Source organism: Chelonia mydas, chromosome 12 (genome assembly GCF_015237465.2).
Source record: "Chelonia mydas isolate rCheMyd1 chromosome 12, rCheMyd1.pri.v2, whole genome shotgun sequence".
Lineage (NCBI taxonomy): Eukaryota > Metazoa > Chordata > Testudines > Cheloniidae > Chelonia > Chelonia mydas.
Genome location: NC_051252.2, coordinates 25,768,458 through 25,795,806, shown reverse-complemented (window position 1 = coordinate 25,795,806; position 27,349 = coordinate 25,768,458). Strand labels below are relative to the sequence as shown.

Genomic DNA, 27,349 nt, shown 5'->3' with positions numbered 1-27,349 from the left:
TCATATTTTGGTTTGCATGGGTTCATGTACTAACTGAATATCACTTTGTGTTCTGGAATTGAAGAAACTACAACAAGTATCAAACCATGCAAACACTTAAATTTATAAGAAGCAAAAAACACAAAAACAATTATATTCTCATGAAAATTTGTCTTGGTGCCTTTTTATAAGTATATATAGTGCCCAGCAGAATGAGTCTCATTCCTGACTGGGGCATCTGGGCACATCCGCAATACAAATAAATAACTAGAGAAACAGTTAATGATAAACTTGATCTGGGAATCAAGGGTCAGATATTGATACCACTATTCATGTTCAATAGCACCTTTCTCCACAATCAGTTATATTGGCTTCAGTTGTCCACTAAATCCAAGTACTGGATGGAGACAACATGGTAGATAGCAGCTCCCTCATCCCCCGCTACTCAGCCATTGTGGAAGTTAAAGAAGCAGGCGGCCTACTCCAACTTCCGTAATGGAGCTTACACCAGTGGGAAATCAGTCAGAGTAGAGTTCAGCTGCACCAAATCCCCTCCCACCCCCAACATGCTTATGCCACAGGTAAGGAGAGCAGATGGTGTAGGATTCACCTACACTGATTCTGCTAGCTTTATAACAGAGGAGTTTCCCCCTACCCAGGGGGAATTCTTCACTTTGTACTACTTATGATGGACAGGGATGGGTTACATTAGGAGTGAGGGAAGAACAAAAATTGTTTAGCTATCCTGCTCCAAAATGCTTAAGCCAGCTATGTGTACAACTTATCCCCTCTACTCAAGGTAAAATACAGTAGGAGCTGCTAAAATATTACATTCATGTAAATCAGGTAGCAAAAGATGAGTAATTATCTCACAAATCAAGTAACCTCTTTAATCTCACAAGGAAATGACAAATCTGACTTGTAGCAAGCTTCCTTTCAGAGTTTACTTTCCTAATTTAGATGCAAAAAATATAAAATAAACCAAAATAAGATTGAACTTTGAAGACTGCATCTTGACTTGCTGGGTGTGAACAAATTATTTAAGATAAATTATAGTGCTGTCATATTCTACTTCATAGTTTAAAGTAAATGTTGTCATCTAATTATATGAGGGTTTGAGTTTGTTTAACAAATTTCTCAGAGATATTTATGTGTGGTACTGCATTTCCATGCTCCTTTGATTATTGCATACTGCTTTAGTCTTTTTTCCTCTGTGATTTTCTACATTTTATTGTGTTGCATAGCAGGTTGCTTTTATCCCATCTCTTCAACCATACCAAAAGAGATAAAACACTGAAGTCTCAGTACAGTTCTTGACAGTTTTCAATTAAAATAATCATTAAGAATCAAAGACCAAAAACGTGCTTTTTCACTTCCGAGCTAAGCACTTCAGCAGTACAAAACTTCTGTGTCTTGCTTATTGAAAATACAAGGGAGAAAGTGAAATTCTCCCTTAATTCCCACTCTCCCTCCTCAAAACTTAAGGACAAAATTGTCAGAGCAAGAAATTTCCAAACTTAGATGATTATTTCAGAAAACTGTAAACTACAGTCAAGACTAAAGAAACTCACCTCTTCCCTTTTGGTTTGACACTTAAGTGAGGGAGCATGTGATTTGATCTCAAATCTTTGTTTATTGGAGCAGCAAGAGAGGCAAATAGTATCCAGAGCAAACAAATTTTAGGCAGGTAAGCCACAACCGTCTAGAAAGTACTGCCTTAACCTAGGTTGTGGTGTTATTTCATTGGAGGAAGGACCACTGAATGCCCCCCAAAAGTGTTTCATATAATCAAAGCAGTTGGCAATGAAAAAAAGAGTTACTAGGCCTGATTTTGAAACATGGTATCTGATTTTGGTGGTGTACATTTTAGTTATGAATAATTGGCTGAGTAAAGGATGATATTTATGTCTTAATCACTTGATCTGAGGGTTATCACAATAAACTGTTGGTACATTGGTTTGTGACCAAAGCATTACATCAAGAAAATAAAAGACCAGGTTGAAACTCATTTACACAACCAGGCCAATTATTGTTTTCTAGTCCATCTGCTTGCCCATACAAAATTGTCCCCTACAATACATTTTCTAGTTCTTTGACCAGCCTTTGGTCTTCTGAGATTGAGCTTTCACCTAATGGGAGTTCTATGTTGACACTCTGGGGGCCGGGGAAAGGGGGTACTATCACTTTGCCATTGTTGCTGTGGTTGCCAACTTGTAAAATGAAACCCTCCTGCTGCTTTGAGACTTTCTAGTGCAATACACCCATCGTACTAAGCAACCAGGACCATTGAGCAGTTGACCATCACATGGGAGATCTACGACATTAACTTAATAGATATGAGTAGTGTATGAGAGTTTGAACAAAAACGAATGTAGTTTATTCATGTTATTTTCCTCACGTTTTCTGAGTGCTTCTGTTTTCCCAATAGCAAACCACTGCTTTCAACACTTCCCTCAGAAAACTGTTCCACACTCTTAGGATCCATTAGTACTGCTAGTGTTCTACAGTAATGGTCAAGTACACTGCTATCTCACAATCATGATACCACAATGCTGGGGGGCATTACTGTAGAATTCTGCATTATCTTTTTTAAAATAAGGAATAAAATGGCGGTGTGGGTCTGCTACTTCCCTCATGAGGTCTTGAAATTTAAACCAAAAGGAAAAGAGAACAAAAGATACCAGGCCCATCCCCCAGTTTAATAAGCCAAACAAGACTGACAGCTTGTTTACCCAACCCATATTGTTCAGGTGCCAACTATAGACCTTTCAAAAATAACACTTTATTTTACTTTTTTTAAGAATAAAAAGTAACTGCAACTTCACTCACTATATTTACCACTAAAACAGACTCTCAGAAGTTAACAAGAGCAAAATAAAATCTTAAACAATGTGCAACACACACTACTTTGTATATCTTGAATGGGAATAATGAACAACAAAAGAGATGTATATTAAGTGCTCAATTTAACATCACTTCTTAGCAAATGTGTAGTTTTTAAAGGGGAGTTTCCTGACTATCCACTAATCTCCCTTTCTCTCTTTTCTTCCTTTCTAAAGAATGTGAATGCAGCTAATGAAATCATTTCAGAACAAACAAGGATTTCCTCTTTCATTTTCCATTCCATACCTTTGTAACACATTTGTTTTTAGTTTATAAAAGAGGCTATTTGTTTATGACCAGAACAAGAAAACCGCCCTGATCAAAACTGAGGAGACCTTTTTGTTTGTTTGTTTTTCCATTTAATCAATAAAAACCAAAATTTGCCAGTATCACTTTCATTTTGAAACTTATTGGACAGCTCCAGGAATAAATGTTATTAATTCATTATGCTCTCTATTGGTCTTCAGATAATTTATTTGCACTCAATAATCACCTCAGATATGCTAATATAAACACAATTTCTTTTCATAATAATTAGCATGCTGCTATTCAGTGCATTATAAACAGTCGCATAAATAGCAAATTCATACACTGGCTATGTGCATTGCAATTTGTATTTACAGAGTTATTACTGTCAGATCAATTTTTTATCTGTTCTTAATTGTAAGCATTTAATTACATTAGTGTTCAGACTATAAAACATATAAAGAGGTCTCGATTATCATTGTTCTCCCTGAGATGAATTAATTTAAGTCATAAATCCATTCTCCTACAGCAAGGAACATACAAAGATTCACTGTTTAACTGATGGAATGTCTCGGGTTTTCCTTCTATTCTTCTGAAATATCTTCACTTTATTCTCACTGTAGTGCACAAAATTTTCATTTGTCATTGTGCCTTTCATTTGCTTTGGGGTTAGAGGACTGACCCTTCATCTATTAGTTTATTTAAATGCCACTGAACCTTTTCAAGGATCTGCCCCATAAGTAATGCGACATTTCCTGTAAATCAAACCCTGTAAAACATATCTGGCCTTCACATTTTGTTAGATTACCCTTTTAAAAGAACCTTTTCTCAGAGTATTGCCCTGTGTGTTCTGGTACATTTCACTTCCAGAAAGTGTAACCACAGTGGAAATAATAGAGGAAACAAAAAAACTCTACATTGGTCATTTCACACAGAAGGATTTTTAACCACCCAAAACAATCCAGATAAGTAATTAGGAGCTGTCTAATGTCCTGCAAACCCCTTTCCTCCATGTTCTTTTCTTCAGATGGGTGATCTACTCTTGCAGAGACCTTCCCAAGTAAAGGCAACTAGTGTGGCTACAATCCTTCCCCTTTACTCCCCGGTGCTCTCCTACTCCTGTAAAAGGGCACGCTGGCCTTTTAAGGAGAGGGCCCAGTCCCTGGACTCCTGTTATTATCTCATCCCAGATACAAGACAATTAAGATGGAGTTCCTGGAGGGACTGATAGGAACTATTGGCTGAGAGCAAGGCCCCTTGGGAAGTGTGATAGAAATAAGCTTCCTTTCCTCACAAGAAAGAGAGACCTGGGAAGAGCCGTTTCTAGAGATAGGGGCTTCCCTGTCAGAAGGTTAGCAGGCAAGCAGGACTTCTGAAGAGCAGCCTGGGATGGATGGAGGAGATGGAGACCAGCAATCTCAAACAGCTTGCGGAGAAGGTGGCACCGCTGCATGCCCTGCTGGAGAAGCCAAGAGGCAGTGGCAGCAGGAGGAGGAGGTGGCAGCCTGAAGGATACTGAAAAGCTCCTTGAGTTGAAGCTAGCTGCCATCAGCTTCATCTCCTAGCTGAAGAAAGAGGTGGAGATAAAGCTGCGGCTGAGCCAGAGGATTCTGAGCAGCAGCAGAAGCTGGCCAAGGAGGAAGCAGTGTGTTTTGCAAGCAGCTCACAGAATGGCAGTGAGCAGGCTTGAAGGTTGTTACAGGAATGCTCTATGTCAGTAAACAGTTAATAGATAAAGGTGCAGTAGATATACAGCATGGATTCTGGGATTTGTAAAAGTAGTGACACTTCTTCTTCTTTTACACTACAAATGGATTCCTCTGTGAAGCTCTTTACCTAGGACCCTTAACAGAGATTATTCAGCAGATATGGCTGTCTGTCCAGCAAAGAAGTGTGTCCTGCAGCACAAACACAGAGGTTATGCCCAACAAAAGGAGTGATAAGCAGCTGTTACATAGCTGGTGGGGCTCTCCCCCATTCCGTCTGAGAACTACCACCTTTATAATGCCTGGGCTGACACAGGATGAGGAATGCTGGATGTGGGGCTAGTCCTCAGAGGGCCAGCATTCCCTATTACAGCTCCTCCTCTTGCAGCAGCAAAAGCAAGAAATTTCAGGAGACTCTGTGGGCTTTAGGCCTGAAAAATTTCCCAGGACCCCTTGCACCATAGCTAGGAAACTGTCCTATGCTCACTGCTGATTCTGCTGGCACTGAAACTTGGGGCTCAGATGACCCAGATGGCCTGATGTTACTGTGTGGAACTCATATCATCATTACTAGTAATAGGCATAGATAAACTGCAGGGAAATTTGGGGCACCTGAAGCTCAAGAATCAGTATAGGGAGCAGCAGCAAGAATGTGCTTCCTGGCATACTGCTGCAGGGCTAAGAAGGGCAAGCAGGTGCCTTGACTCCACAAAGCCATTTTTGTAATGGGGATGTAAATCAATTTTTAATCCATGTCTGCCAGCCACCCCAGAGGATCCAAGAATGGAAAAACTTGGGACATAGGAGTATAGGCTAAAGGAACTCCCCAAGAAACAACTGTGTAAGTGAGGCAATTTAGGGTCTTTGGATGAGAAGTGAAGGAAAGCAGGATGCTAAAGTCAGCTGAGGGTGGTATAAGTTGGTAAGGGAATTCTCAAGGGATGGGAGCAAGGCCAGGGGATTCACAAACCTGGCTAGACATTTTGATTTTGTAAAGAAATCCAGAACACATTGATTTCTCATTCTTTGGAGCTTCATTACAAATGCTTTTCACAGCAGCCGGGCAGAAATCAGCACTATGGAGGTCCTTTGTAGTTTAGTATCTTTGAGTCCATAAATGATTGTCCAATTAATCTATCCAAAACTTCAAGGAGCTTGTCTGGAGTTAGATTTATTCACAAACTCAATAATTGTGATCAGAAATAAAATGTTGGCATTTTATACGAGCATAGTATATTTCACTGTTTTCTCTTTGATTTGTTTTCTTCCATTGTCTCTCTCAATCATAAATCCTTGTGCCTCCATTTCATTAGATACAATCATATAAAAGACATACGGTAACATTTTTAAATGTGTCTCAAAGTCAACGGACATAGATTCCTAAGAGCCTATGGGCCAGATTTTTAAAGGCATTTAGGTACGTAGTGGATATTCAGAAGAGCCTAGAAGCCTAATGCCCACTGATTTCAATGGGAGTTATGCACCTATGCACTTATGAAAATCCCATTAGGCACCTATCTGCATCTTTAGGCACCTAAATACCTTTTAAAAATTTTACCCATAATTGCAATCCTCGATATTAGGGCTGGCTAAAAAACAAGAATTCCATATTGTGAAAAATTTCACGGTTTCAAAATTTGTTTTTGTTCCTCATCAGAATTAAACCGAGACTTTTAAAAAAAATGACAAAAAATAGGATAGAGAGATTCCAGCCCCAGAATAACTAATAGCCTGATAGCTAGTGCACTCACGGGGATGCCTGATTTAGGGGAAGGACTGGAAATTGGAAAACTGATCAATTTCTGTGAAATATTTTGGTTCCAGCAAAAAATTCCCAACCACTTCCACTCAAGAATTTACATTCTAAGTAAACAAGACTAACAGTAATAAGCAACTAGCTCAAAAGCAAAATGTCCTAAATCTGCGACTCGTTAAATACCTTTTTTCAACTGTCCTGGCTCCAAGGCAGTACATATGACAGGGCTTCCCCAAAGCCATGGACACTGTAAACCCTAACCCATTTCCCATTGTTCAAGTGCTCAAGCCAGCCTGGAGCTCCCTCAGAATGTTATAAAGAGCAAGTACTGTATCCTAGAGCAATGCATTTCATTTGTATCTGCTTAAAGCAACTATGTACAGCAATTTTCACACCATTAAAGCCACTAATTGCACTAGAAAGACTACAGTGCATTGATTTCTCTTTTTCTGAACCCTAAGGAAAAAGTTTGTATATACCCATCAGTTTCCTAACCTTTTGTTTGCCCTTTTGTCCTAATAATGAAAGACATACTTTCATCTGTCGGTCTACAAAATAATTTTGAAATGAGTCAAGTCTGAGGAAATATGAAACCAAGGGATGGTTCAGGGCCCTGGAGGAAACAAGCAATATCTACTACTAACCCTCTTATTGACCTATCAGTAGCCTTAGACAAACAAATTAAACATTCCATTAGTAGGAAAAAAATATACGTGCTCTTAGTTAATTTAGAAAGGAAGATGCAATGCTGACATGTTAACTCATTTAATACCTGACACAGTATCTGAACCACTGTTAGATAAATCCTATCCAGTTTCAGACACTCTGTCCTAAGAGGCAATTTGGAAGGAAAATGTCTCATACACAGGTCTCTCAAGGATATATTTACATTGGATTGGAGAAATTAGTAATCAGATTATTACTGATCTCTCAATTTCCATCTGCCTTGCACCCTATCTATTTATTATAGTTCTGATTCCTTTATATTTATGAACTTTGACCTGTCTCCCTCCCACCTTCTGTTCTCCCTTGCTCCCTCTCTTACTCTCCATCTTTAACTGCTTTGATTTGTTTCTCTGTCTGCAAGAATGAGTTTATGTCCTGTGACAGGGTTGGGCCAGATGGCTATAGGAGAGTAATAGAAGGCAGATATATTAGCCCCAGGCTAAGTAGGTCCCTTTTCCCTGGGTAAGGTAACAGGGAAGGTTTCAGAACAATCAGGAACCTTCTGGAGACAATTAAGACAGGCTGATTAGAACACCTGCAGCCAATCAAGAAGCTGCTAGAATCAATTAAGGCAGGCTAATCAGGGCACCTGGGTTTTAAAAAGGAGCTCACTTCAGTTTGTGGTGTGCATGTGAGGAGCTGGGAGGCACTAGGAGCTGAGAGTGAGAACGCGGACTGTTGGAGGACTGAGGTGTACAAGCATTATCAGACACCAGGAGGAAGGTCCTATGGTGAGAATAAAGAAGGTGTTGGGAGGAGGCCATGGGGAAGTAGCCCAGGGAGTTGTAGCTGTCGCACAGCTGTTCCAGGAGGCACCCTAGACAGCTGCATTCCACAGGGCCCTGGGCTGGAACCCGGAGTAGAAGGTGGGCCCAGGTTCCCCCCAAATCCTCCCAACTCCTGGTCAGACACAGGAGGAGTCAACCTGGACTGTGAATTCAGAAAAACGGCCAAGCTGAGGGCTACTGTGAAGCTCCAAGGTGAGCAAATCCACCAATAAGCGCAAGACCCACCAAGGTAGCGCAGGAACTTTGTCACAGTCCCCATCATGAAAAAGCCTCTCTCAGTCCGAACTGCCTATCTAACTACTTTCTACCCTTCATCCCCAAACCTTGAAGCATGGCCTGGACTTAACCTCCTCCCACTCCCTTGTTGAGTCCCCTAGTCTGACATATATACTCTTCATTCCATCAGAACAAACTTCACCAACGTCTCTGAGGTTCTCCTTCTCTGTTTTTTCCTTTGATAAGTCTGCTGTAGATCTGCTCAGAAACTTTCTGACTAAAGTTTTTCATAGAAAAATCCCAGTTCATCAAAGCAGTTTCAATGAACTTCTGATGAAATGCAAGCAGGAGACCTGCCTGGTTTCCTACCAGCTTGTCTGACAAGCTACTGAGGAGCCCAAGCTTCCAGTGTGTGCATATCCAGGGTAGCCCCACCATGCAGAGTTGGGGGATGCCAGGGTTTACAGGGGCTTTGGGGAAGCCCTGTCATATGAACTGCCTTGGAGCCAGGATTCCAGGGCTTCCAGGCTCCCCGCCCCAGAGCTGACAGCCTAGAAGATCTGGGAACCACAGAGCTTGGGCTCCAAGGCTCAATTTCATAACAAAAGATGCACGTAACCTCCTCACCCATGAATCATCACAACTGCCTTTTTTTGCTCACAAGCATTTTCTTGTTTTTCATTCATATATTTTAACCACAGAACAGCCTTGTCCCAATTTCTCAGTTGCATGTTTCATTATAACATTTTGACATGCAACCATTTATTTCACGGCCATGATTTAAGATAATTTTCCTTAGGAAAAGAAAGGTTGTAGAACTTTTTCTCCTGAGCAGAGATTTTATTGTTTAAATTAATTTGTATTTGGGTTTTTTAAAGAAGAAAATAGAGCTGCAGGTGTTTTTGTACATGGTTTGATGAAGTCAACTTTTCTTGTGAATTCTTTTGTTGTATATAAGGATCCTGGTTTAAATTTAGAGACAATACAGATACCTTATAGTTTACTCACAGTTGCAATAGTATACATTAGCTGACAAGGAGGTTTACATGGTATCTCTAGCAAAGGGCACCAACACAGAGTTTCAGGAATTCTATAACTGGGACTTTTCAACTTGACATTTCATTTATTTGTATAAATGACTGTGGAGGATGGTTGAGCACTAAAGTTAAAGAAACACTTAGATTATCACATTCTCAAATCATGAGTAAGAGTAATCAAATTGTCTAAATAATGTGAAACAGTCCTTTTTGGCATTCTCCTAATGTAATTATAGTGCCTAGTCAGTAATTTCCTCAATGCAGTAACCTCACAGGCAACAGAAATCTGTTCTCCATAATAAAAACAAATGGAAAGAAAAACAAAAGAAATTTAAAAGAAAAGTCTATTTGCAGGATGTATTTATTTTCTGCTCCCGCCAACGCATTTTTATTTTTAGAAGATTGCCTACACTAGACCATTTGGAACAAAACCATTTGGAGCTAACAATTACTTTTCAGGGAACAGAACTCCCAACACCTAGGTTCCTTGCTGTTTTGTTTTAATGAAGTTTGTGGAGTCCTATGATGACACTTCCTCACTGTCAGAGTGGCACAAACACCAGTAAAGCCAATGGGGCTACTTCCATGAGAAAAAACAGGTAAGGGTTTGAAGAATCAGTCCCATGGTGGGGAAATGTTCACCACCATCTTGTAGAGTGTGAAAAGGTCCATAGTCCAAGATTTAACAGATGAGTTTCCAGAATAGTTTGGGCGGCTTAAGTTTTCCTTTTGAGCTCTCGCTCTTTCCACCTTTTCACTTGGCCTTTCTGTGACTTCCAGTCTATCAGCACTGATGACTTCTTGTCTGTGTTCAGCCCTCTGATCCCTGTCTTCCATTGATATGGTTGTTGATTCTCTCCAGAATTCACACTCCTCCATTCTTGACTCTTTTATTTGCTCCTTTCCCATTGCAAGGTCAGCCCTGCCTAACCCCAGCTTTGGTTCTCCCCAGCAATCACTTCCTCGTCTCCTTCTCTCAACTGTTATGATTATACTGGGTTGTTGCTAGTAACATATATTCTCTATCATGCTGACCTGCTATCATTGACAAGGGACGGCCAGTTTTTCTAAAGCACTGATTGGATATCATTTATGGATATCACAAACAAATCTGTCAGTTGGCTTTACTATTCAGCATTCCCAAATTTAAACAGATTGTTTATCCATGGCAAACCCTACTTTAACTTGGCAGGCTCCTTATTTTTCATATTAACATGTGTTCCAACTAGAAGGTTACTACTAAACTATTCTGGGTCTCCCTCTACAGATGGATTGATGATTGCACTTTGATTTATGGCTTATCACTAGAACATTATTAACAAAGCCTTGATAACTCATTCAGACCCAGCCAGCATGTGTACTTGACTTGACAAAATCATTATCCACATTATCACCAGAATCACCCGCATGGTCCCCTGCCTCTGCTATAGAGTAGATATAGGATTTTGAGATTTCCAACTACTTACTGATCCATCCTCCTTATTGTCCGAGTTATGCTCTGTTGGTCATGTTGTACTGTAGTCATGTAAAAAGAAGAGGAGTACTTGTGGCACCTGTAAGGTGTCAGACTAACACGGCTGCTACTCTGAAACCTGTAGTCATGTAGTATCCAATGCCCATCACATTGCTGACCATTCCACACATCTAATCCAAGAACTATTTTGATCTTTCCACTCTACTTTATCTGATACCGAAGACGCAACATCTGTATTTACAATGTCCCATGGCAAAAATACACTGAGATTATTAAGATCCAGTGTACTCTCTTCATCTGTAGCCAACATAAGACTCCAGGGTAGATTATATTTTCTTGTTACTTTATAATGTAATGGCTGCCAAATAAAGGTCAATTTAAGTTTAATTTCCACCTCAATTTGCTCAAACCACATACTGTCCTCTTTACTAAAGTAGCCAAGTCTTTCTACCTTTTAACATAATATTTGCCTTGAACTTTCTGCTTTGAAGTGTACTTTACAAAGAATAATACTTTGTATATTGATTCCCATAGGAACTGAGCTATTTCTGAAAATAGACTAAATAAAAGGAAAAACTATAAAAGTGAAACTTCAAAAATATTCTAAGATCTATCTCCACCTGGACAGAGGGACATAAATATAGCTGACCAGAATTTTCTACAAGAGTGGGAAACCAACTGTAGCACTGGTAGATCTGACAGAAGTATTTGTTTATTTAAACCGTGATCAGATGGGGAGTCTGTGTCTGCAAAAACTTGTTTTTCTTTCTTTGTGGAAGGCCTTGCCTGTACACTCTCAGGCCACAGCTACCAATTGCCTTGGCAGAGAGAGTGAACTGATATGTTCACAGTTTCCAAGGAGGCAGGTCAGCAGTGATGTCTTCCTATTTCTTTTCTGTTAAAGGAATAGCAGCTATTTTTACTAGGAATGTTGTTCGCCCCATTTTAATTTCTTTGGCTTAAGATGGGATGACATATGGTCCTCATGAAAGTGAGATTCCTCCACCTCCAACCACATTTATCAGCTTAAAGCTTTGGTCACTGCAATATTAACTGCAGGGATAGTAAGCAAAACAAGACATATGGGACAACAGAAAATGTGCCATCAGATAGTTCAACTCCTCCTCCGCATTCCTCTCTCCTCCCCTATTTTATTATGAATAACAAAGTTCAGTATCTCCAAACTGGCATGTAGGTCTTTAATGTAAGGGATTATTAATAATACTGGCATAAATGCAACACTTTATAGTTTAGCAAAATCTGTTTGCCAAAGTCAGGTTAAGTAAACATAGATATGTCTCCCAGATTTTTGCCAGATATAAAATGATCCTGTAAAGCCTTCTGACAGTCTCTCCAGAGCTGGGAATGCAGCTAGTGACCTCTTCAAACCCCTTCAAAGATCTTCCCAATCACCCAAACCTTGTTTTGAAAGTTTCATGAGACCCAAAAGATCTTTGGGTAAACATGGCTGTACTTTTAACCTCTCACAGAAACAAAACATGCCATGAACAAAATTCTTGCTACATGAAATGCAAACATTTTTAAGCACTGAATAAGTTACTAAAGAAATGCTTTATTATCCGAGTCCACCATTTGAAATCAGAATCCTTTCTGCTCTGTGTTTGTAACTGTAGACACTGAGAAAAGTGCTGAAATCAGTTGATGTGTCTAAGGATTAATGAGTTATGGCAAAGGAATCTGTTGAAGTCTAGGTTCATAGAACACTAAAATTTGAAGACGCTCACACTCCTGAAACTGCTCCAGTGAAATCTAAAGAAGAGTTATATTGCTACATTCCATAGTTACACTAGTTACAATAAAAATGCATAAGGCATATCAGCCCTAGGAGCATTTAGGCAGCTTTCACTCCACTCCCTTGATCCCCAACATGCCAACCAGTTGTTCCAGCACTGGGGGAGTTTTTTGAATTGCTACTAGTATAGGCCAGTAGCAAATTAAAAGTTTAAAAGTGTTATTCAATTCAAACCATTTCCAGCAGAACTAGGGTGGAAGAAGGTGGGGGAGTTGTTTTATTTTGTTTTCTTTTGGGGCGGGGGGGTCTTTCTTTTTGGTGTTTCATTTTCTAAAAACATAAAGACCTGTGAAGTTAAACTCTCATTTGTGCTTAATTCTGGGAAACTTATTTTGAGAGTCAGAAATATCTTGCTCAAAGCCCCAGCTTTCGAAATTTTCCTTTTCTCTTTGGAGAATCTAAAGGGGAGACTCTCATAAAAAGTTTTAAGACTTTGTGCTGCCCCTGTAAGAGTTAACTGTGAGCAATATCCTCCATGGTCCAAATCACCAAGAGAATGGGAGAGGGGTCTTATGAGGGGGTGAGTACATGACCCGGGACACTAAAAGGACAGTCTGCAGGCATGTATCTTGCATGTCTCCCTAAGGAAAACAGAAGCCACTTCATGATTTCCTGTGGATCCATTAGAGGCTGGAAGAGGAGAGAAATCCTTTCCCAAGGAAAGGGTTCTGAATCACTTCACCCCATGCTCCTTGCTGCTGGGTTTGGGCTGAGTGGGGATGGAGTGCACAGAATGAGGAGTGAGCCAGACTCACTGGTATCAGAAAGGTCACAGATGCTGACACATTTCATGGTAGCTGAGGCATTGCAGGGACTGGGGGATGCTTTGTAACCTGAACCACCCCAGCATGGACACCTTGTACACTTGTTGGCTAGAAGCAGAAATTTCTTCCTTCAGGTTGCTACTTACCCCCAGTTTTGTGCCACTGATTCTGGCCTGGTCTCAGTGAAGACAGCTTCCTTGAGCCACCTCAGGGTGGACCTCATCCACACACCGGCTGAGAGCAAGGTTCATTGCCGCTTTCTCCACTCTCTCAGCATGGACCTGAGACACATGCTGGCTGACAGCTGGATTCACTACAGTCTTCTCCACCCTCTCAGCATGGACCTCTCCCACTTGCCAGGTGGGAGGCTGGGTTCACTGCAGCCTGCTCCACTCTTTCAGCATGGGCTTCACCCACTCACTGGCTGGGAGCTGAGTTCGCTGTGGCCTGTCCACTCACTCAGCGTGTACCTGGCCCTCACACCAGCTAGGAGCGGTGTTCTTGCTGTCATCCATCTGTCATTCTGAGTCAAACTCTCCTCAGAAAACCAACATCATTTTTTTCAGAATTTAGCAGTTTTGAGAGAAACCTGGAAACCAATGAAGAAATGAAGAGATTTAGTTACAAATCTTTTACAAATCCTGTGAAAGTTCTGCTACAAAGGGAGACCTGGAGTCTAATGTGTGTGCTGTTGGAGGCAGAGAATTCTAGAGTTCCTCTGGGGGGGCTGATGGGGACAGCACTAAGCCCAGTCCCAGAGCAAAGATTTGGTCTGCCTACAACTGCCATGAAGACAGGGAATACCTTTCTGTGAAGATTGTCTGACATGGAGGGGACTGAGAATAATATCACCTCAGTATGGGTGAGGTTAACATTATGCCCATAATTCTTTGTTGCTGTTGAAAATCCATTTGTAAACGGTTTGAGTAAGTCATCAAAGCAATAGGAATTCACGAAAGAGCCCCTCACTGTATTGAATCACAAAATTTGCCCACATTCAAGGACATGGAGTCAATCACAGGGTTACATATATGGTGCTGTAACACAGCATGTTCCATCCCCATTCCCTGGTGCCCCAGAAACCTCTCAGGACATGGATTCACTTGCAAATGTAGAGTGCTTTGAGTTAAACCAGCCTTCGGAGAGCACAGTAGGGAAAGCGCTGCAGTCTGTCCACACTGACAGCTTCAAGCGCACTGGTGCGGCCACATTTGCGGCACTTGCAGTGTCATTGGGAGCGGTGCATTGTGGGCAGCTATCCCAGCATGCAAGTGATTGCAACATGCTTTTCAAATGTGGGGGGTGCGGTGGAGTGTTACAGGGAGTGTGTTGTGTGTATGTAGGGGGAGAGAGAGTGGGTTTTTGGGGGGCTGAAAGCATGTCAGCATGCTGTCTTGTAAGTTCAGACAGCAGCAGACCCCCATCCCCTGCCCCATCGCCTCTCTCTCTCTCACACACACAGCATTCCACAGTAATGGTTGCTTTGTCTCGGAGCAGATAAGTAGCCGGCTGTCAGAAATGGAGCTTTAAAAGGGCATATCCGCATTCCTGCAGCGATTCAAAAACAATGACAAGAGTGGCCACTTGAGTTAAGGGGATTATGGGACGTTTCCAGAGGCTGATCAGAGCGCAGCAATGCAACTCGTTCACACTGACGCCACGGTGCTCCAGCGAGGGCGCAGCAAACGTTATTCCACTGGCCGAGGTGGAGTACCAGCAGCGCTGTAACCACGGAGTAAGATCGCTCTACAAGCCTTGCCAGTGTGGACGGGTTGTGAGCTAGTGCGCCCGGGGCTCTTTTATTGCACTGTAACTCACAAGTGTAGCCAAGCCCTCAGACTCTGTCCAGTAAGTAGGAACATAAATAAATTCCCCCGGAGTTGCCATCACCAACACTAATACAGTCTCATGCAGCAAAGTATTTACTGAGCTTCTTCCCATTTCACCCTTTCCCCATGGCCAGGAAGGAACAAAGGGCTCCCTTTTTTGAGATCTCAGTGCATACTGGGTTAGGCTTGCCCAGATACTCCCCTCCTCACTTCCTTCCTGTGTCTTCTTTTGTACCCTCAGCTGATGGCTAAATTGATTCTTTAGCCCTCCCAGCCTGATCAGCTAATTAGCTGCGTAACCTCAATCAGCCTTCTCCAGAGAAACTGATTGGTGTCTAAGTGATCAGAGTGCTGGCTCACCAGCTAGCTGCCAGCTGTCTGTCACAGACACATATTTTCCTGTTGAAGTGTTGGGCTGCATATATACTACTATAATTTTCCTGAGGAAGGCCAAATGGCTATACATTTAGCCTGTAAGTCTGCAGATTTTCTTACAAGTGTAGCATATTAATATAATCAACACTTTCTAGGTTTTTCAGATTAGAGGACCACAACAGATATGTTCCACAGAGTAATAAAACTGTCAATTAATATGAAGAATCTAATGAGTGCTGAAGACAGAACTTACTCTTGACTTGGTGCTAGACTATGGAATTCACTCCTATAAGCAATTAAAACAAAACAAAAACCCTCCGCGTACCTCAACACTGTCTGACTAAATTCAAATTTAATCACTTAACTTAGCTTTCCCTCAATAATTTAGTCCTAATTCTCATCTTTATACAACACACCCACACACTCACGGAGATAAACATAAACAAATGGATCAATGAAAGCTGATGCATGAATTGAGCTATTTCTCCTGAAGACTGGGAAAGAAGAAAGCAAGAGAGAAATTGTAATTGATATGTCTACTTTTAAATAGCTGGGAAGCACTCAGATACTATCACAATAGGGGGCCATATAAATATATTAAATGAGATGAGGTGGATGAAAGCATATATGTGCACAAAAAATGCAAGCATAAAACTGTAGATATAATGGATAGCACTTCTCAGAATCAGGCTCATATCCTACATCTCCTGCTTAATCTCGCTTTTAGTAAACTGCCCAGAAACAACACTGCGCTCAAATACTCAACAAATCGGTTACCACCAGCAGTTAACTAATTTGGTTGTCAGCAGCCTGAGGTGAAGCTAGTACTTGCATTTCATTTGTTATTGGCTGCAATTGCCTATCTGAACATTAATATAGTCATTTACTGACCATTAAAGTGGTTATATATGTTTAATTATAAGCCTGTGGCTTCAAATTACATTTATACAAAAGAAGTTCATTCCTGTTCTGTGAATGGTAAAATTAGCTATAAAATGAAACTCCGAATTGTTAATGCATTTAAACACACTGGGAATCTGATTCCTAAAGTCTGAACTATCCCATTTCACCAGTGTCTTCCGAAAGATTATTTCTGCCCCCTCCCCTTTAAGTTACAGGGATGTGGTGAGTGTTTCAACTGAGAAAACAAGAGTTCTAACTAGTTTTTATTATAAGAATTGTAGTAAAGCAAACAATAATAACAAACATCATCATTGTCTTATATTGACAGGTTTCAGAGTAACAGCCGTCTTAGTCTGTATTCATAAAAAAAAAGGAGTACTTGTGGCACCTTAGAGACTAACCAATTTATTTGAGCATAAGCTTTCGTGAGCTACAGCTCACTTCATCGGATGCATACTGTGGAAAATACAGAAGATGTTTTTATACACACAAACCATGAAAAAATGGGTGTTTTCCGCAAATGATAAAAAGTGCTCCTTGAGGATTTTTTTCCCCATGGCTGCATAATTTGCCAAGTTATCTTTACACAACTAGATAGTTTACAAAAAATTCAGCTATGGCCAGCTCGATGAGTGGTAATGAAATGGACCTAAGCAATTTATGGCAAAAGCTTTGGAGATGACATAAGACATTTGTGACAAAAGTAATTGCAAATAATAATATAGACTATTTGAGTGATACAAAGGGGCACATAATCAGAAGGGCTGCTTCCCTTTTTGGGGAACATGTTATGCCTGCAAAATGCATGTCCAAAGTTAAAATGGAAATCTCAATCCTTGTGCAGCTAACTAGAGGTCCAAATACTGAGATTTGTACCAGCAATCCATTCTGTTTGTATCAAAATACTTGCATGAATTTTGTGCATGCAACTTCTGCCTGTAAAATGAAAGGCCAGGCCTTAACACAGCTAAAAACATACCCCAAAACATTTAATCCAATAGTAGACTTGATCCTTCTAATACAGGAATTTAAATCAGTAAGTCCCAGACCAAGAGCCAAATAATGCTCACCTTACTCCCATTATTAGCACCATTAACTTCAAGAGGTATCTACAGAATTATTCACAGGACTAAAAAAAGCATTGTTTGGGTCTAAATGTTTAGGAATATGATGATGGTATTAAGGCACAATGCAAATCATGGGCTGAATGCAAGCCTTTGAAAAGATAACATACTTACTTGTATATTGTCTATACCTCTTTTTTCTCTTCATAACCTTTTCCCTCTGATCTGTGGATGTGATCTCTTAACCTTGTTATATCGTTGTTATCAAGCTGTTTGAATTCAAAAACATGTTTTGCTCATTAAGGGCTTGTATTGAATATATTCTGTTTTCCTTTTATTTTGGTAGGTTACTCCAAAACTCAGAATTACTGAAATATTAATTGATTTCACAGTGTCTTTGTTGAGGGTCGCTTTTATCTGTATGCTTGGTTCGGTTCTGAAACTAACAAGAAATATTCAAAAAGTAAAATGTTAGATAGGATTTATTAAATTAAGCATGGGTCATCTAGATGAGGAATTCCTCTGTTTCATATATAAAATACAATTGAACCTTTAAAGGCATTGGATTGCAACCATGAGACAAATGATCATAATTCATCTGTCTTTGCAATCTGTACTGTTATAATGCTATAGCTTTGACTCTTAGTTAATGCTTCCTTTTACAGCATCTGTTCATGGGATGAGGGCTACTAATATTTTAATAAAAATATTTACTTTTAAAAGGCATGAAGTGGTTACTACAAATTGTGTTAGTACTTAGGGACCATGGAATTGCCCTTGGAAGGTGTTTTCTCTAGCAGTTCTGGGTGGAAGGAGGTAGTGGTTCCCTTACATGTGGGTATGAAGAGTAAATATTGCTGTCTCCATTCTTGTTTGATTTATTTTAAAGGTCTTACTTCATTTGCATGATGTAGTTTTATAAATAAGAAAAATCTCAGAAGTAGTGAATGCCATTTGATAGAATGGTGTGGTGGGACTTTGGTAGAGCAGGGGGAAGGTGACAGATGTCTCCCCATACTCTTCCTCTGTGCTATTCCATTATAAACAGAGCTGAAGGGACGACATCAGGGAATGAAGGTCAGTGTGAATGCCAGCTACATATATACAATCAATGTGTGCATGGGTGAAAAGAAAAGTTGGTTGTCAACAAAAATATGATTTCAGTTTGCAGCTAGTTATGTAACCCCTACCACCTGATTTTTAATCTCCATAGTGGAATCTTTTCTTGTTAATTGTAAACATTTAATTGGCAATTATAATATACCTCCAATAGCCATCAAAGTATTTATCATTTAGATCCCAACATGCAGAAGTGACGTGTATTGCCTTTTTAAAACTGTTCTATTTCACCTGAAACTTGATTATTAATTAAGTAGCCAACATATGCTAGGCAATTTATAGATCTGAAATTGGACAACAGACTTACAGTGTAAAGGGCCGTCATCCTGCAAAGACTTAGGCAAAAGATTTAGAGACTCCAACAGGACGACTTACCTGCTTAAAGTTAAGCACATATGCACTCCTTCGAAGAATTGTGGCATAACAGCTGAAACACAAAGGAAACAGAAGAAAGATTATATTTCTGAGGTGATATTTGGCATGTACCTTGCCGAATTTATGATTTTGTAGCATATTTCTTCCCCTTCCTCTGCTTATTCCATCCCATATTTTCTCTCCAACCCTCACCACTCCGTCAGTGTCTAGTTCACAACCATTGCCTCTCCTACCGCTTTAGCTATATTCAATCCTAGCCCATTCATTAACCCCTTACTCAGTTGCCTCTCTTACAACACCACCATCCCTCTCCCCTTCAGTCATTTATTCAGCCCCACAAAACAGCTGATCAGATTCTGACTGTCTTTCTCAAATTCTTAGCTATCAGTATCTTTTTGTACTATAGTACCATATGCTGTATTGCTCCCTTCTTTTTAAACAGATCTTTTGGCTGACTACAGTGTTATTTTCCAGATTTCCTTGTCAGCTAAACCTGCCTCTTAAGTTACAACATCCCAGAAGGGGACCGTGCCTAATAGGGTACAGCATGTGAGCAAGGCCAAACAGCAAAAATTAAGATGTTTGTACACCAATGCGAGGAGCCTAGGTAACAAAACGGAGGAACTAGAGCTACTGGTGCAGGAAGTGAAACCAGATATTATAGGGATAACAGAAACATGGTGGAATAGTAGTCATGACTGGACTACAGGTATTGAAGGGTATGTGCTGTTTAGGAAAGACAGAAATAAAGGTAAAGCTGGTGGAGTAGCATTGTATATCAATGATGAGGTAGAATGTAAAGAAATAAGAAGTGATGGAATGGATAAGACAGAGTCCGTCTGGGCAAAAATTACATTGGGGAAGAAAACTATTAGAGCCTCCCCTGGGATAGTGTTTGGGGTGTGCTATAGACCACTGGGATCTAATTTGGATATGGATAGAGCCCTCTTTAATGTTTTTAATGAAGTAAATACTAATGGAAACTGCGTGATCATGGGAGACGTTAACCTCCCAGATCTAGACTGGAGGACGAGTGCAAGTAATAATAATCGGGCTCAGATGTTCCTAGATGCGATAGCTGATGGATTCCTTCATCAAGTAGTTGCTGAACCGACTAGAGGGGATGCCATTTTAGATTTGGTTTTGGTGAGTAGTGAGGACCTCATAGAAGAAATGGTTGTAGGGGACAATCTTGGTTCAAGTGATCATGAGCTAATTCAGTTCAAACTGAACAGAAGGATTAACAAAAATAAATCTGCAACTAGGGTTTTTGATTTCAAAAAGGCTGACTTTCAAAAATTAAGGAAATTAGTTAGGGAAGTGGATTGGACTGAAGAACTTATGGATCTAAAGGCAGAGGAGGCCTGGGCTTACTTTAAATCAAAGCTGCAGAAGCTATCGGAAGCCTGCATCCCAAGAAAGGGGGAAAAATTCATAGGCAGGAGTTGTAGACCAAGCTGGATGAGCAAGCATCTCAGAGAGGTAATTAAGAAAAAGCAGAAAGCATACAGGAAGTGGGAGATGGGAGGGATCAGCAATGAAAGCTACCTTATTGAGGTCAGAACATGTAGGGATAAAGTGAGAAAGGCTAAAAGTCAAGTAGAGTTGGACCTTGCAAAGGGAATTAAAACCAATAGTAAAAGGTTCTATAGCCATATAAATAAGAAGAAAACAAAAAAAGAAGAAGTGGGACCGCTAAACACTGAGGATGGAGTGGAAGTCAAGGATAATCTTGGCATGGCCCAATATCTAAACAAATACTTTGCCTCAGTCTTTAATAAGGCTAACAAGGATCTTAGGGATAATGGTAGCATGACAAATGGGAATGAGGATGTGGAGGGAGATATTACCATATCTGAGGTAGAAACCAAACTCTAACAGCTTAATGGGACTAAATCGGGGGGCCCAGATAATCTTCATCCAAGAATATTAAAGGAATTGGCACATGAAATTGCAAGCCCATTAGCAAGAATTTTTAATGAATCTGTAAACTCAGGGGTTTATGACTGGGGAATTGCTAACATAGTTCCTATTTTTAAGAAAGGGAAAAAAAAGTGATCCGGGTAACTACAGGCCTGTTAGTTTGACATCTGTAGTAGGCAAGGTCTTGGAAAAATTTTTGAAGGAGAAAGTAGTTAAGGACATTGAAGTCAATGGTAAATGGGACAAAATACAACATGGTTTTACAAAAGGTAGATCGTGCCAAACCAACCTGATCTCCTTCTTTGAGAAAGTAACAGATTTTTTAGACAAAGGAAACGCAGTGGATCTAATTTACCTAGATTTCAGTAAGGCGTCTGATACCGTGCCACATGGGGAATTATTAGTTAAATTGGAAAAAATGGGGATCAATATGAAAATTGAAAAGGTGGATAAGGAATTGGTTAACAGGGAGCCTACAGAGGGTCATACTGAAAGGTGAACTGTCAGGCTGGAAGGAGGTTACCAGTGGAGTTCCTCAGGGATCAGTTTTGGGACCAATCTTACTTAATCTTTTTATTACTGACCTCAGCACAAAAAGTGGGAGTGTGCTAATAAAGTTTGCAGATGATACAAAGCTGGGAAGTATTGCCAATTTAGAGAAGGACCAGGAAATCATACAGGAAGATTTGGATGACCTTGTAAACTGGAGTAATAGTAATAGGATGAAATTTAATAGTGAGAAGTGTAAGGTTATGCATTTAGGGATTAATAACAAGAATTTTAGTTATAAGCTGGGGATGCATCAATTAGAAGCAATGGAGGAGGAGAAGGACCTTGGGGTACTGGTTGATCATAGGATGACTATAAGCTGCCAATGTGATATGGCCGTGAAAAAAGCTAATGCAGTATTGGGATGCATCAGGCGAGGTATTTCCAGTAGAGATAAGGAGGTTTTAGTACCATTATACAAGGCACTGGTGAGACCTCACCTGGAATACTGTGTGCAGTTCTAGTCTCCCATGTTTAAGAAGGATGAATTCGAACTGGAACAGGTACAGAGAAGGGCTACTAGGATGATCCGAGGAATGGAAAACCTGTCTTATGAAAGGAGACTCAAGGAGCTTGGCTTGTTTAGTCTAAGTAAAAGAAGGTTGAGGGGAGATATGATTGCTCTCTATAAATATATCAGAGGGATAAATACCGGAGAGGGAGAGGAATTATTTAAGCTCAGTACCAATGTGGACACAAGAACAAATGGATATAAACTGGCCATTGGGAAGTTTAGACTTGAAATTGGACGAAGGTTTCTATCCATCAGAGGAGTGAAGTTTTGGAATAGCCTTCCAAGGGAAGCAGTGGCGGCAAAAGACCTATCTGGCTTTAAGATTAAACTCGATAAGTTTATGGAGGAGATGGTATGATGGGATAATATGATTTTGGTAATTAATTGATCTTTAAATATTCATAGTAAATAGGTCCAATGGCCTGTGATAGGATGTTAGATGGGGTGGGATCTGAGTTACTACAGAGAATTCTTTCCTCGGTATCTGGCTGGTGAATCTTGGCCATATGCTCAGGGTTTAGCTGATCGCCATATTTGGGGTCGGGAAGGAATTTTCCTCCAGGGCAGATTGGAAGAGGCCCTGGAGGTTTTTTGCTTTCCTCTGTAGCATGGGGCACGGGTCACTTGCTGGAGGATTCTCTGCTCCTTGAAGTCTTTAAACCACGATTTGAGGACTTCAATAGCTCAGACATAGGTGAGAGGTTTATCGCAGGAGTGGGTGGGTGAGATTCTGTGGCCTGCGTTGTGCAGGAGGTCGGACTAGATGATCATAATGGTCCTTTCTGACCTTAGTATCTATGGGTATGTCTACACTACAGAATTAGGTCGAATTTATAGAAGTCGGTTTTTTAGAAATTGGTTTTATATATTCGAGTGTGTGTGTCCCCACAGAAAATGCTCTAAGTGCATTAAGTGCATTAAGTGCATTAACTCGGCGGAGTGCTTCCACAGTACCGAGGCTAGAGTCGACCTCCGGAGTGTTGCACTGTGGGTGGCTATCCCACAGTTCCCGCAGTCTCCGCTGCCCATTGGAATTCTGTGTTGAGATCCCAATGCCTGATGGGGCTAAAACATTGTCGCGGGTGGTTCTGGGTACATATCGTCAGGCCCCCGTTCCCTCCCTCCCTCCGTGAAAGCAAGGGCAGACAATCATTTTGCACCTTTTTTCCTGAGTTACCTGTGCAGATGCCATACCACGGCAAGCATGGAGCCCGCTCAGGTAACCGTCACCGTATGTCTCCTGGGTGCTGGCAGACGCGGTACTGCATTGCTACACAGTAGCAGCAACCCCTTGCCTTGTGGCAGCAGACGGTGCAATACGACTGGTAGCCGTCATCATCATGTCTGAGGTGCTCCTGGCCACGTCGGCCGGGAGCACCTGGACAGACATGGGCGCAGGGACTAAATTTGGAGTGACATGACCAGGTCATTCTCTTTAGTCCTGCAGTCAGTCCTATTGAACCGTCTTATGGTGAGCATGCAGGCGTTACGGATTGCTAGCAGTCGTACTGTACCGTCTTCTGCCGGGCAGGCAAGAGATGAGGATGGCTAGCAGTCGTATTGCATCATCTTCTGCCGGGCAGCCATGAGATGTGAATGGCATGCAGTCCTTCTGCACCGTCTGCTGCCAACCAAAGATGTAAAAGATAGATGGAGTGGATCAAAACAAGAAATAGACCAGATTTGTTTTGTACTCATTTGCTTCCCCCCCCCCCCATCTAGGGGACTCATTCCTCTAAGTCACACTGTAGTCACTCACAGGGAAGGTGCAACGAGGTAAATCTAGCCATGTATCAATCAGAGACCAGACTAACCTCCTTGTTCCAATAAGAACAATAACTTAGGTGCACCATTTCTCATTGGAACCCTCCGTGAAGTCCTGCCTGAAATACTCCTTGATGTAAAGCCACCCCCTTTGTTGATTTTAGCTCCCTGAAGCCAATCCTGTAAGCCGTGTCATCAGTCGCCCCTCCCTCCATCAGAGCAACGGCAGACAATCATTCCGCGCCTTTTTTCTGTGCGGACGCCATACTAAGGCAAGCATGGGGGCCGCTGAGCTCACTTTGGCAATTAGGAGCACATTAAACACCACATGCATTATCCAGCAGTATATGCAGCACCAGAACCTGGCAGAGCGATACCGGGCGAGGAGGCGACGTCAGCGCGATCACGTGAGCGATCAGGACATGGACACAGATTTCTCTGAAAGCATGGGCCCTGCCAATGCATGCATCATGGTGCTAATGGGGCAGGTTCATGCTGTGGAACGCCGATTCTGGGCTCGGGAAACAAGCACAGACTGGTGGGACCGCATAGTGTTGCAGGTCTGGGACGATTCCCAGTGGCTGCGAAACTTTCACATGCGTAAGGGCACTTTCATGGAACTTTGTGACTTGCTTTCCCCTGCCCTGAAGTGCATGAATACCAAGATGAGAGCAGCCCTCACAGTTGAGAAATGAGTGACGATAGCCCTGTGGAAGCTTGCAATGCCAGACAGCTACCGGTCAGTTGGGAATCAATTTGGAGTGGGCAAATCTACTGTGGGGGCTGCTGTGATGCAAGTAGCCAACGCAATCAAAGATCTGCTGATATCAAGGGTAGTGACCCTGAGAAATGTGCAGGTCATAGTGGATGGCTTTGCTGCAATGGGATTCCCTAACTGTGGTGGGGCCATAGACGGAACCCATATCCCTATCTTGGCACCGGAGCACAAGCCGGCGAGTACATAAACCGCAAGGGGTACTTTTCAATAGTGCTGCAAGCTCTGGTGGATCACAAGGGACGTTTCACCAACATCAACGTGGGATGGCCGGGAAAGGTACATGACGCTCGCATCTTCAGGAACTCTGGTCTGTTTCAAAAGCTGCAGGAAGGGACTTTATTCCCAGATCAGAAAATAACTGTTGGGGACATTGAAATGCCTATATGTATCCTTGGGGACCCAGCCTACCCCTTAATGCCATGGCTCATGAAGCCGTACACAGGCAGCCTGGACAGTAGTCAGGAGCTGTTCAACTACAGGCTGAGCAAGTGCAGAATGGTGGTAGAATGTGCATTTGGACGTTTAAAGGCGTGCTGGCGCAGTTTACTGACTCGCTTAGACCTCAGCGAAACCAATATTCCCACTGTTATTACTGCTTGCTGTGTGCTCCACAATATCTGTGAGAGTAAGGGGGAGACGTTTATGGCGGGGTGGGAGGTTGAGGCAAATCGCCTGGCTGCTCGTTACGTGCAGCCAGACACCAGGGCGGTTAGAAGAGCACAGGAGGGAGCGGCACACATCAGAGAAGCTTTGAAAACCAGTTTCATGACTGGCCAGGCTACGGTGTGAATGTTCTCTTTGTTTCTCCTTGATGAAACCCCCCGCCCCTTGGTTCACTCTACTTCCCTGTAAGCTAACCACCCTCCCCTCCTCCCTTTCGATCATTGCTTGCAGAGGCAATAAAGTCATTGTTGCTTCACATTCATGCATTCTTTATTCATTCATCACACAAATAGGGGGATGACTACCAAGGTAGACCAGGAGGGGAGGTGGAGGAGGGAAGGACAAGGCCACACAGCACTTTAAAAGTTTACAACTTTAAAATTTATTGAATGCCAGCCTTCTTTTTTGGGGGCAATCCTCTGTGGCGGAGTGGCTGGTTGGCTGGTGGCCCCCCCACCGCGTTCTTGGGCGTCTGGGTGTGGAGGCTATGGAACTTGGGGAGGAGGGCGGTTGGTTACACAGGGGCTGTAGTGGCAGTCTGTGCTCCAGATGCCTTTGCTGCAGCTCAACCATACACTGGAGCATACTAGTTTGGTCCTCCAGCAGCCTCAGCATTGAATCCTGCCTCCTCTCATCACGCTGCCGCCACATTTGAGCTTTAGCCCTGTCTTCAGCCCGCCATTTACTCTCTTCAGCCCGCCACTTACTCTCTTCAGCCCGCCACCTGTCCTCCCGGTCATTTTGTGCTTTCCTGCACTCTGACATTATTTGCCTCCACGCATTCGTCTGTGCTCTGTCAGTGTGGGAGGACAGCATGAGCTCAGAGAACATTTCATCACGAGTGCGTTTTTTTTCTTTCTAATCTTCACTAGCCTCTGGGAAGGATAAGACCTGTGATCATTGAAACACATGCAGCTGGTGGAGGAAAAAAAGGGACAGCGGTATTTAAAAAGACACATTTTATAAAACAGTGGCTACACTCTTTCAGGGTAAACCTTGCTGTTAACATTACATACATAGCACATGTGCTTTCGTTACAAGGTCGCATTTTGCCTCCCTCCACCGCGTGGCTACCCCCTCAACCCTCCCCCCTCCCCGTGGCTAACAGTGGGGAACATTTCTGTTCAGCCGCAGGCAAACAGCCCAGCAGGAACGGGCTCCTCTGAGTGTCCCCTGAAGAAAAGCACCCTATTTCAACCAGGTGACCATGAATAATATCTCACTCTCCTGAGGATAACACAGAGAGATAAAGAACGGATGTTGTTTGAACGCCAGCAAACATACACTGCAATGCTTTGTTGTACAATGATTCCCGAGTACGTGTTACTGGCCTGCAGTGGTAAAGTGTCCTACCATGAAGGACGCAATAAGTCTGCCCTCCCCAGAAACCTTTTGCAAAGGCTTTGGGAGTACATCCAGGAGAGCCACGAATGCCAGGGCAAAGTAATCCTTTCACATGCTTTCTTTTAAACCATGTATAGTATTTTAAAAGGTACACTCACCGGAGGTCCCTTCTCCGCCTGCCGGGTCCAGGAGGCAGCCTTGGGTGGGTTCGGGGGGTACTGGCTCCAGGTCCAGGGTGAGAAACAGTTCCTGGCTGTCGGGAAAACCGGTTTCTCCGCTTGCTTGCTGTGAGCTATCTACAACCTCATCATCATCATCATCTTCTTCGTCCCCAAAACCTGCTTCCGTGTTGCCTCCATCTCTGTTGAAGGAGTCAAACAACACGGCTGGGGTAGTGGTGGCTGAACCCCCTAAAATGGCACGCAGCTCATCATAGAAGCGGCATGTTTGGGGCTCTGACCCGGAGCGGCCATTCGCCTCTCTGGTTTTCTGGTAGGCTTGCCTCAGCTCCTTAAGTTTCACGTGGCACTGCTTCGGATCCCTGTTATGGCCTCTGTCCTTCATGCCCTGGGAGATTTTGACAAAGGTTTTGGCATTTCGAAAACTGGAACGGAGTTCTGATAGCACGGATTCCTCTCCCCATACAGCGATCAGATCCTGTACCTCCCGTTCGGTCCATGCTGGAGCTCTTTTGCGATTCTGGGACTCCATCATGGTCACCTCTGCTGACGAGCTCTGCATGGTCACCTGCAGCTTGCCAC

At 42.2% G+C, this 27,349-nt stretch overlaps 1 long non-coding RNA gene across 1 annotated transcript in view; it reads right to left on the bottom strand.

The window, feature by feature from the left end:
• Window positions 1–27,349, bottom strand: part of LOC122462525 — a 207,503-nt gene that overhangs the window by 127,024 nt on the left and 53,130 nt on the right. The window contains exons 2-4 of the long non-coding RNA XR_006285112.1: window positions 19,054–19,105; window positions 17,734–17,828; window positions 13,535–13,977 (exon numbers count right to left, since the gene is read on the bottom strand). This is a non-coding gene — a long non-coding RNA (uncharacterized LOC122462525). The remainder of the gene's footprint in view (window positions 1–13,534; window positions 13,978–17,733; window positions 17,829–19,053; window positions 19,106–27,349) is intronic.